Source organism: Chinchilla lanigera, unplaced genomic scaffold, assembly GCF_000276665.1.
Source record: "Chinchilla lanigera isolate Chin_1 unplaced genomic scaffold, ChiLan1.0 scaffold00031, whole genome shotgun sequence".
NCBI lineage: Eukaryota > Metazoa > Chordata > Mammalia > Rodentia > Chinchillidae > Chinchilla > Chinchilla lanigera.
The window spans coordinates 8,324,540-8,336,709 of NW_004955432.1; the positions used below are offsets into that span (position 1 = coordinate 8,324,540).

At 39.7% G+C, this 12,170-nt stretch overlaps 1 protein-coding gene across 3 annotated transcripts in view; it reads left to right on the top strand.

Annotated features, from left to right (window-relative positions):
* Positions 1-11,187, top strand: part of Cdk14 (cyclin-dependent kinase 14) — a 548,127-nt gene extending 536,940 nt beyond the window's left edge. For all 3 annotated transcript variants that reach the window (XM_005387996.2, XM_005387994.2, XM_013516047.1), the window contains one exon: positions 7,921-11,187. The gene's annotated coding sequence lies outside the window, so the exon portion shown is untranslated. The remainder of the gene's footprint in view (positions 1-7,920) is intronic.
* Positions 11,188-12,170: the final 983 nt, after the last annotated feature.

Sequence of the window (12,170 nt, forward strand, 5' to 3'; positions counted from 1 at the left end):
TAGATGTTATGAAAAGTATTTTTAAAGATTAGATGTTGTAAAAAGTATTTAATTACCTACTTTAAATCTCACAGTTTTATACATATGTAAGTATATTTTATAATATACAGATATGTTCAATATCTGTATGTTATAGTTTCTAACAAAATTCATATACATGTTTTGGTAAAGAGCAATGAAATGTATCTCGGTGATTCTGAGAAGACCTAGATCAGGAATTTCCCTGCAGTCTTTTGGCGCTCAGGAAGTCATCCCAGAACTGCCATCCTTTTATCCATACGTGTCTAAGATATGACCAGTGGCACACATTTGCATAAATCTGATTTAATAAACAGTTACACCATTAAAATACAGCATTCTTTTCAGTCAGGGCTAATTACACATCATATAATGCCTGCTCTTTAATGAGGATTTCAATAAATGTTCATTGATAATGATGATTATTAAAATGATATGTTAAGTCCATCTCCTCCTGTGAGTAATACTTTGTTTTGAAATGTTAGACTTACAGCTTTGCCGGCAAATTTTTAATTAAAATAACCACTTTGGTATGAAGCTTAAAATGTGCAAAGTTGCTGCAATTAGTGCCTTGTGCATCCATATGGATGTTACCAAACAGCTTTCAACTTAACGGATTTGGGCTATTTTGAATGATGGACCTTCTGTTAAGCTTAAAACAAAGCCTGTCTATCTCTGCGTTCATTTTAATTAATACTATCTTGTCTGCTAGTCTCAAAGATATACTCTTTTTCTGAAAGGGAGAAGTGTGATTATAATCAGAAATAAGTTATAAAAGTAGTTTTAACTAGTTTTCTACTTCCTCCTGTTTCATACCACCCCCCAAAACACAGACACACACATACACACACGAGCGCGCACACACACACACATGCGCGCACACACACACAGCTTTTGTCCAATGCTAGAGAAATTGGAAAATGCAGATTTTGGATATTCTGAAAGAAGACCTGTATTTCTAAATCATGACATAATTAATCTCACTCCAAAAAATTAGTAAATTAAACTGTCCCCAAATTTTCTGATTTCAGTATGAAATATAGAACTTACCCTTTTGAGTCTAACCTTGATATAAAATCTATAGTATAGGAGTTGATAATGTGTTGTATGTAGCCAAATAAGGATATGTATGTGGATATGTGTGTTTGTGTAGATATGTATGCATATACATGTATAGTCATCCATGTGTATGTGTATGTATAATACTTGTGCTTGCCTAGGTGCTTAGGGGTTAACTTATTTGTGGAATTAATTTTCTACAGTAGCAAACTGTGCTTTAGTATTAATTACTACAAAGATTTATTTTCTTTATTTGTCTTAGTATTTTAACCAGAACAACTCAAAGTGATAGAGCCTTATAAGGTGGTTTGTTTTTCTGAGTACTTTTCACATGAAACCTTGTTGAAATGATAAGAGAAAGGAAGCCTTCTGGACTTTGGTCTCTCTAAAATCAGAAGAGGTGTCAGACAATTACTCATTTTGGTGAAGGTCCTGGTTTTCTAACATTCCCAGCATGTCACCCACAACCGATTTCTACATATCTCCAGAAATAAATTTATTGTAAAGGCCACTGGAATCCGTTGACTGACTGGATGTCCAAATAGGTTCCATTTTGAATGCCAGGTTAGAAAACAAATGGCTACAATGATTTTTAAAATTCTTCATTGAGTTCTTAAGAGTAGATAGAGTAAGCCGGGTGTGGTGGCTCACCATGCCTGTAATCCCAGCACTCAGGAGGCTGAGGCAGGATGATCTTTGTGAGCTCGAGACCAGCCTGGGCTACAGAGTGAGTTCAAGGCTAGCCTGAACTGCATAGTGAGACCCAGTCTCAAAAAAAAAAAAAAAAAAAAAAAAAAAAAAAAAAAGTAGATAGGGTAAAAATGAGAAACTACAGAGCAGAATTGGAATTTACCAGAACATGTGGTTAAACTAATGCATCCAGCATGCACGTGGACAGGCATGAGTGAGTCCACTGGAGATGACCGCCCTGGCAAGCCCTGTTTAGGTTGGGTTTTTCTTTTACTTCAGCATCATGGAAATCTGTTCCCTGTTTCCTCTAGATCTGGCACAATTTTTCCATATTTCTTGGATTATTTACTTTTATTTCCTTTTTTGAAGCACGTAATGAATTTTGTCCCTATCTTTAAATGCCTCTGAGTTACCAGTATTGTGGGTTCCACATCTGAAAAGGAAGTTGGAATTAGTTTTACTCTAGGTTAGAAACAAATACAGCTAAACTTGGTCAGATGGCGTTCTTTTCTCCTTGAAGAAAATCTAATTGTTTCATGATTCTGTCCTGTATTTACTGGGAGGTAGTTTCTCTTCTGTCAGACTTCTGTGTTTTCCCCTTCTGTGTTAGGCGGGGACTTCTTTACAAAGCAGCCTCTGAAATAGAAATGAGCGGATTACCCTGCAGCCTCACACACATCCTGGAGAATATCCTGCTCACAATTTAAGTGATGAAAGGAAAACCTACAGTTGTTTTAATTTGGAACCAAAATAATCACTTCTCTCCAGTGAAGCTTAGAGGGGGGAAAAATGTACCAGAGTCTTCCTGTCGTTAAAAAAAGAGAAAATACTTTGAGGAGGGGCAGTGAGCAGGGAAAAAAAAAAAACAAAAAACAGTAAAACAAATATAGAACCTTCATGCGGGTAAAAATAGGGCAGTGTGCAATGCAGGCCAGCTGATCACATCAGAACACCCTGGGCCAGGTCCTGGGCTAGGTTGCCCCTCCCTCTGGCATGTAAACTGCATGCATGTGTGGAGGGGTGTGTACACACAAAGATTTATCAGGGAGCTCAGAGGGAATTAGAAAGAGACGGGCCGGGTTTTAATTTGGTCTGTTTGCTTGCATTTAGCACTTAAGGGCTTGGACATTCAGTTTGCTCAAAAGAATGATGAAGCACTCCTTGCTTATGCCTCGAATCAGAAATGCATGAAGTGCAGCTGCAGAGATAATACATTTTCCCCAAAGGCTTTGGCTGAGCAAATTAGGTGTCAATGGGGTGCCTGCGCAGGCAGTACTCTCTCTAATTAGTCTCTTGAGCCTAGTTGGTGGCAGGTATGAGATGATCTAATCAATTGGTCTGTGTCTGATGGTTCGTGTAAAAATCCTACCAGGCAGACTCTCTCCCACAGGTCACCCACCTGCACAGCGGGACTGCTCATTTTCATTTTTCATCTCCTCCATCACATGATGCTGACAGTTGGTTTTAAGAAAATTGAATCCAAAAAATATCTAGTTCATAGGGCACATGGGTCAGAACAAAGTTGCATTATGGGTACCGGCAGTCCAATTAATTAATATTTATAGCGGAGAAGCTCTATGTAGATATTTTTGAATAGGAGTTTTATCAATTGAAACCGATTTCTTGTTTTGAAGCAATTCATTTCTAGAGAAAGAGCATTGTAAAAGCTGAAAGCAAGATAAAAATGGCATCCATTAATCTGCTGATTTAGATACCTGTGAGCAAATGCGCACGTCACTGAGCTTATAATTCATATTCACTGTTCGTTTGTAATGTACATGCAGTATATTTTATCTATCAGATGTAAGGGAAGGATTTACACGATACCATATTTTCCTTCCCTATGGTAGTAGGATACCTCCTCTCCTTCTACCTAAACCCCACCCTTCCAATGCACGATTATATTTAGATTTTTAATTTTTTTTCTAGCAATAAACTGACCTACCTTATATGCCCTTGCTAAAGCTCAAAACTTACGCTGCTCAGGCTGGGAGAAAGGAACTCCCGTGCTCTCATGAACAGCAGCAGACAGGTTGGAGGCACCACATGGAATCTTCAAAGTGACCTGGCAGAAATGGAGCTCTTACCGTCATTGGCATGTTCCGTATTTTCTTTTTCACTGGGTTCCTCCGCTGCATTTCAGAATCCAAATCTAAGTAATGAACTTATCATAATCACTGTATTCACCATTTATTATCCAATTACTGTTATTATGTATTATCCCTTATTATCCAATTATGCTTACACCCTAGGTTAGGCACATGTGATTCTCCTAGAGATTATACTCAAAGAATCAGTGCAAAGGGAAGAGTAAAACACCCACTAGTGACTAAAAATGCCTTAGATGGACCCAACGGGATAGTAACATGCTGTTGACTGTGATGACGTCACAGTTTATTGTTATATGAAATCAAATATATGAGAAATCAAATCTTCCCTTTCAATTAGAATATCATGGAATATTTAAAAATCGGGTCCACAGAAAGAAGTTACTCCTACCCCTCATTCTTACGGTGGTGTTATCTGTGGATGACCTGCCCTGTCCCCAGCGCTGTATTGTTGCTGAAATGGCAGCTTTGTTCCAGTCATTTCAGCAACACGTAAGAGGACAGGCGCAGGGTTTGCCCTCCGTCAGAGTGCCATAAGGGAACGCTACACCTCAGACTATTTCTAGTCTTGGGTTTTCAGAACCTACCTTTTCCTTTTCCTGTTCGTTCAAGAATTACTGATAGCTTACAGCCAACCGGAGCTGTCCTCAAGGGAACACATTGGGCAACAAAAGCAAGTTTAATATAGAACATAATAATGCCACCTGCACCCTGACTTGCTTCCTGAGAGGAAGTAGCTCAGAAGGACTAAATAAAGTCCCTAGTTCAGGAGGTCAGCGTGGGTGCCAGATCTCCATTCTGTTGATTGAAGTGGCAGAGGGGAGGAGAATCATGCCAATACTGTATCATTTGCACTTAGTCATAGGAACTCCATGCCTAGGCAAGTAGGTGCCAAGGGAAACCGCATGGCACCCTTGTCTGTGCTGACCGGCCTCCTGGCAGAGCCAGAATCTTAATTTCTGTTTAAGCTACATGGGTAAAAAGGACACTGTTATCATCTAGTTAATAAAAATTCCAAGGTCATTAGTGGGTTTGGAGATTGGATGAAGATGACTGTGGACATACGTGATTGAAATACTATGGGGAAAAGCGCTTATGTATGTCATCCGTCCATAGCCAGGACTCTCCCAGAAACCTGTGGGGACTTTTATTTACACTTTGCCCAGTTACTGAGGAAAGAGAACTGTTAAGAATAGGAGGTTATCACTACCTCTTACCATGTACAAAAATTAACTCAAGATGGACCAAAGATCTAAATACAAAGGCAAAAACTATAAAACTGATAGAAGAAAATATAAATCTTTGTAACCTTGGCTTTCACAATGGAGTTTAGGTGTAACACCAAAAGTACAAGCAATAAAAGAAAAATAATGTACATATTATACATCATTAAATTTAAAACTTGTGTGCATCAAAGGACATGCTCCACAGAATGGTAAGTCCACCCATGAAATAGGAGAAAATATTTGCCGATCATGTATCAGAGATTAGGGATTAATCTCCAGCGTACATAAAGCAGTACAACTGAACAGTGAAAAGACAACCCAGTTTTGAAATATTTCTCAAGACAAGCTATTCCTGTGGCAAATAAACATATGAAAAAATGTTCACCATCACTAACCATAGGGAAATGCAAATCAATACAAATGAAATGCAAGCCACTTCTCCACACTACCATGGCTATAATTTAAAAACAAGCAGGGGAAGAAAATAAAACAGCAGGTGATGACAAGGATGTGGGATCTTTCTACATTGCTGGTGGGAATATACAATGGTGGAGCACTGTGGAAAACAGTTATTCAAAAAGTCAAATATAGAATTGCATATGGTCCAGAAGTCCCACTCCTACATACATACCCAGTAGAATTGGAAGCACATATTGGAGGAAACACATGTACATAAACGTTCTCTGCAGCACTATTCACAGTATCAAGGGTGACATGGCCCAGTATACATTAAGAGAAAAACAAAATACAGTTTTCTGCCATATACAGTAATGAAGTACTGATACATACTACCACATACACAAACTTCAAAAACATACTACATGAAAGCAGCCAGATACACCAAGTCATATAGTGTATGATTCCATTTACATGAGATATGCAGAATAGGTTAATCCATAGAAGCAGAGAGATGGTGAGCGGTCGCCCAGAGATGGTGCACGGGAAGACTGGAGGTGAGAGCTGGAAGAGTGTGGAGTCTTCTTTGAGGATGATGAAAATGCTTTGAAACGAGAGACGGCAGCTGTACATTATGAAATGCACTCCACGCCGCTAAATCAAACTCTTTGAAATTGTTAATTTCATGTTATATGAATTTCACCTCAGTTTTAAAAAGCAAAAGGCAGGTGAACATTCTGAAAAACTATCACAGTAAATGGAAGCGATGAATAGAAGGTAGGTACAGTGCTACTTGTACGGGCTGTAAATGCTCCTGGTATGATCAATAAACATAGTGAATGCTAAACAATTTTAAAAATGTGTTATGGTAAAAGACACATTGTCATTCGTCTCCCCCAAAATACTGCCCTCGTGTCACAGCAGACATACTTATTCCGTGGTTCTTGTCACTTTCTGAAACTTGTGGAATTCCACTTCTGTGAGTGTGTGTAGCTGCACTGTCATGGCTCCCTTATTGACCTGAATTGATTCAAGGCGTTTACCATGTACGGCCATTTTGGTTTCAAGGGAGAGGCAGAAGTTGCACAGTGCCAGGTGTGCTGAATAAGGTGGATGAGGACACCATGCTTTTGTGTTTTAACAAGGCTGCCTTTCCACTGGATGGCCCTTGGTGGCAGCAGTCACTGTATTTTTCAATCACACCTTGTAAAGACCCTCATGAAAGGAGACTTCCAGAACTGCTTCAGAAAATGGCAAGAACTATGGGATAAGTGTGCTCAATATAAGTTAGCACACACTTAGGGGAGCTCATGGTAATGTGTCTTTTATGGTAATTTTTTTTTAATTTAAGTACTCACCATATATTTTGATCACTTCTTGTTTATAAAAGTGGAAGTTTTTGCTCTCTTGGTCAAGGTTTTGCTAGGTCACTGCCATGTAGGGTGATGTGCTTGATACTACAGCTTGTGGGGCACAACTACACTGAAAAGTCTCAAAAAAAAGTCAAAACCTGTATTAGATTTTATCCAAGGTTTCCTCTGGGTCAGGAGGATGACAATATGGCGCTGTAGAAGTGGACAGGCAAGCCTGGCTATGCTTTAAAGACTAGGAGCAAGCTTCTAAACTTAGTTGACGAGTGGGTTCCATGATATGTGTAGCTGATGGATTAACTCCTTCAGTTCTGGAACTTGAACCTAGAAGTTCCACATTTTACTTGGCCAGACATCATTTTCCCATCCTAAAGGCTCAGTGAAGATACTTAAAGACGATGAAGAAAGGTAGAGTGACATGTGGAGGGAACATTCCTTCTTCCTTCCTGAATCATCCACCTGTAAATAGTTACCAAATTGTAGTAGACATCATTAGAAGTGTAGGGTCCTCTGCAGGATGTTAGGAAGGGTGTGCCAATTCAGGTCACGCTGGCCAATTTTTATTCTGTGGAGACTAAAATAGCTGACGTGAAGTAATTGAGGTATTACAGACAGCTGTTCTTTTAAAGCACGTTTGTGATCCACTTTTCTATTTCATGCATATAAAATGTGAACACAATGATACATCTTTTTAATGGTCTGTATGATGCTACAGGCACTTAATTAATACCTTACAACTAATGATTTGGCGAAGAAAATTCTCTGAGTTTCTTTTTCCCCTAACTAATCCAAGAGGAAATGAGACCATTTGAATGTATAGACTTAAATTATTTTAAAGGAAGCAATTAGAAAATTTGCTTATCATACTATGAGTTGTTTGGTTTCGGGAACTCTTCTACCTTGAGTAGATATACTTAGAGTAGCCTGGAGAACACCAGTGAGCTCACTTCGGCCTGACCAATTTTGATGTCTAATATACTTTAGGGAAATTGAATGATGTAAGTTTTTTTTTATATACATATATATAACAATTTTCTCTTTTCCTCCTTCCAGGATTAAGTTGTCATCATTCTGGGAAGAAAAAAAAAAACATTAATGAAGTGGCCAATAATTCAGAGAGAATCATGGATCGGTTTCCTTTTGCTCCCTGTGGTGGATTTCACTTACAAGAAAATTGAAGCTGGCAAGACCCTGTTTTCTCTGCAATTTATTTAAAACCTTGCACGCATTTGGATACCTTGTGATTTCCAAGAACTATGTGAAGATTAAGCTTTGCTTACTGATACATGGCATGTATTCTTTTCAGTCTTTTGTGTTTGATTTTGTTTGATTTCCCTCTGCAGTGCAGCGTCTCTGTAAAGGTTTTAATGCTTTCACCAGCCATGTCTTAAATACATTAAGACAACACATTTGGTGTTCACACTTCTTCAGTAATGTCTCTACTTGAAAGCCACACAGCAGCATAAAACAATGTGTGTTTTCTTTGAGAGCAGTGCACATTTTCCAACCACTAGGAAGGATGTTTTCTGCTTAAGTAAACGGCTATTCTCTGACCAATAGCCAGGTCCCAAAGTGTGGGCCCCCACCTTGAAGGACATTTGCAGAGGTATTTTTTTTTCTTGGAAATCAACACATATTTATATAGGGTATTGGGATCTGCTTAGCATTTTCAAGCCACATAGCACAACTGTTTTCTGAGCAGGATGGAAGTGAAGGAACAAGTACCGAGCAGTAAGAACACAGAGAGGGACTAATTGCTTGTTTTTTCAACCTCTGGAAACAAAGAACTTTTTATGTGTAGTCTGGATCTTGTCATCATATTTTTTTTTCTTTCGACTCCATTACATTTTGTATGTTCTAAGTGGAGAAGAGTGAGGAACAGAATGTTTCAAACTCGGGTGTAAAGGACTGGATGAGCCCTGAAAGCAGTCTTGGCTGATGATTGCTTAGAAAGCAAATCACAGAATCACCCAGAGTTAGAAGTTTGCTGAGTGACAGCAAAGCATCCTGGAATTACGTCTTTAAACAGTATTCTGAACTGACTAGAAGGCAGGCTTGGGTACAGACAGTCTCCTGGAATAACTGTGCAAATGCAGGTTTTGGAAACAGTGCAGGAATCTTCCTTTAAAGGTGCAAACAGGGAAAAAGAAAAGCCCACCTTCCCATTTAAGACACTGAGGGACCTTGGAGGAGGAAGCTGACCTGGGATGCCCAGTGCTCCAGTGCAGAGGGGAGCTGCCGGGGGCAAGCCGGCTCCCGTGGGGCACCCTGGCTGCCATATCCCAGAGATACTGAGGCTAAGGGGCAGTTAGGAAACTTCATCTACATGAGCTTTGCTGGACGTAGCTCCCCGGGACAGAAATTCTCATGGTAATATCTTTGTGCACATTGTTTTACCTTTTCCTATTAGAAGGAGGAGAGATTACAAACTTGACATGTGTTGCACTGTTGTAGGGTCAACACTAGGAATTATGATCCATTTTGACAAAGGCTTTCTGAGAGTGGGGCGAAGGAAAAGCTTCTTTATAGTGAAACCCAATACGCCTATGAAGCGGACCCCGAATTCCTCAGTGGTACGGGGTTAGTGGATCATGGTAAGATCATAACCCATTTTATCCAGATTCAGTACTCACAGTAAATACCAAGCAAGGCATTCCCTGCTGATCCATTTCAACGATAGCAAAAGACACACAGCTAAGAATGTTTACTATTTACTACCTAGAAATACTTTCCATTCCTCTTTCATACATTCCAGCCCCCTAGAAGTCTTCAGAGATATGTTGGTTTAAAGTACACTCACATTAGGATTTCCTAGAGTAAACATGGGGAGAAAACTTTACATGCAATCAAAAGCAGCCTTCCTTGTGATTTGCTTGGGATTACTCATTTGGAAGAAAAGCATAATTTCTGTATTTCACTAAGCTTAAATCAAGAGCTTGATGATTAAATCTTACTATTTAATAAAGTTTCTAACTGGAAACTTTGAAAATACTCAATGCTGAAAGCCTTCAATTAGGAATGTGAGGGTGATGAGAGATCAGTATCCCGTCATAGACAACTTCTCTTAGGAAATAAAGCATAGTACTACCCCATGAGAGGAAGTCCGTCTTATTACAGAGACATGCCTCTCAGGAGGCTGCCTGGTTTTCCTTGCTGTTCATGCAGCAAGTCCAAAGTTTGGTTTGTAGTTGCAGTGGTCTTCTCCCTCCCCTACTTTTTGCTCCTGCCCTCTCAGAGGGCCATCATGAAAATCAATACAGACTGTGGTCATTAGCAGATTTATTATACTTTTGAGAGAGCACTGGAATGTTCTGGGGAGATTTATTTTTATATGAAGGAATAGCTTGAATTCAGGCAGCCAGTAAGAATAGTACAAATAGTCTAGCACAGGGATTGTATCCATACTATGTCTCTGCATACAGTATTGTGAAAGGAGATTTAGGACTTCTGTTTTCCTAAAGATACAGTTTGATTGACTTACAAGTACAAGATATACAGGACCTAAGACTAATGTGTTTGCAGTGTTTAGCAAAAAGTAGAGGGCATAGGCAGGGGTGGAAGCAGGAGGGGCTGCCCTCTGAGATGCAAGGGGGTGAAGCTATTTCTGCCTCCCAGGAACAATTAGAAAAGTTTCCAGGGACCCTCAGGCTTGCAGAGGAAGCAGGACCTCTTAGTATCCCTTCCTCAGTGTGTTTATGACAGCCAGTGTAATCAGTACCCTAGGTATGCGTCCATATGATACTCATCTGTGACTTTCTTAAGAGGTTTGTAATCTTTTGTTGCATAAGAGGATGTTTAGACTGTACATACTGGGGTAGATTATTGCCTCACCCTTATACATAGGAATATGCTGCATAATCACGCATATCTTCCATCTCCTTTACTGGCTTGCAGGCAGAGAAACCTGTATGTTACTACCTTGCAATTTTCTTATACATCAAAAATCAAAATTTTTAAATCTAAAATAAGCAATTTACTGTTATTCCTCTTCCCGTAGCAGCATATTTTAGAAGCACATACAAAATTTACAGTTTCTGTTTGGGAGTGGAAATTTCTTTCTCTCTCTCTCTCTCTCTCTCTCTCTCTCATGCACTGAAATGTGCACGTTCTAATGGGATTGATACCTCAGAAATGTGCTAATAACATCATTCAAAAAACTATTAAACTTCAAAATGACACATGGTAAGGAGAATGGAATAATGTTGCATATTTGTTACCGTTTGTTACACGGCTGTATTATGAAGGATGTAGTGGTTTGTCAGCTGTCACTGTTGTTTCCTTGTAACATGATATGGAATAAAGTATAGCAGAATCTCCATACATCTTGGTACATCTTTTTCATGAATGCCCAATAAGACCATGTATCACATCAGAGAACATGGTCTTACAATTCTGACCCAGCCCTTCTTAAAAGAGTGAAAAAAGAGACCACACAGTCTGTGGGAAGGAGTAACAGGAGTCTTGTAGATCCTCCTGTTTCCTTGAGTTGATATGCTAAATTTAGGTGGATAGGGCCTTGCAAAAGAAGTTCCTCTGTCTCTCAGTGATACCCATGTTCTACCCATCTCAGATATATCTGGAGTACATATATCTGGTTTTGTTTTGATAATTTATCTTGTATTGGCCCCTCATTCTTAAAATTAGGTGAGTAACACCCACTTCTGAATACAAATCAAAGCTTTAGCATAGGGCTGGGGATATAGCTCAGTGATACAGCGCCTGCCTAGCAAGCATAAGGTCCTGAGTTCAATTCCCGGTACCAAAAAAAAAAAAAAGCTTCAGCATACACCTACTGTGCAGAAGCATTACTGCACTTTACTGAGCTGAGCACCCTTCCCTGAAGGCCCCCTCGGGGTTCCCACAGCCTGATGGGCGGGGCATGTTGCGAGCCCACATTTGATTGACAGCACCAACTCCGCAGCTGGTTCTCTTTGCTAGCATCATCTTACAAGGTCCCAATCAAACCCCCATGATTTGACCAATTGTAAATAAGATTCTACCAAGTACAGTCATCAACTAGTGGGTAGGCTACTTGATGATTTAAAAATGCAGCACCAGGGATATAGCACAGTGGCACAGCGCCTTCCTGGCAAGCGCAAGGTCCCAAGTTCAATTCTCAGTACCAACAACAACAACAAAAAAAGGATGATTTTAAAATGCTTACAAGCTCACCCTACAGGTTAAGATCAGGAACCCAGTCTTTCCCCTGGGCAGACCCCTCCCACCCAGGAGCAGCTGGTTCTTTCCTCCCTCTTCTCTATAGCTTGTGACTTCCCTTTTGTCTTGGTTACTTTTCTCTAGTT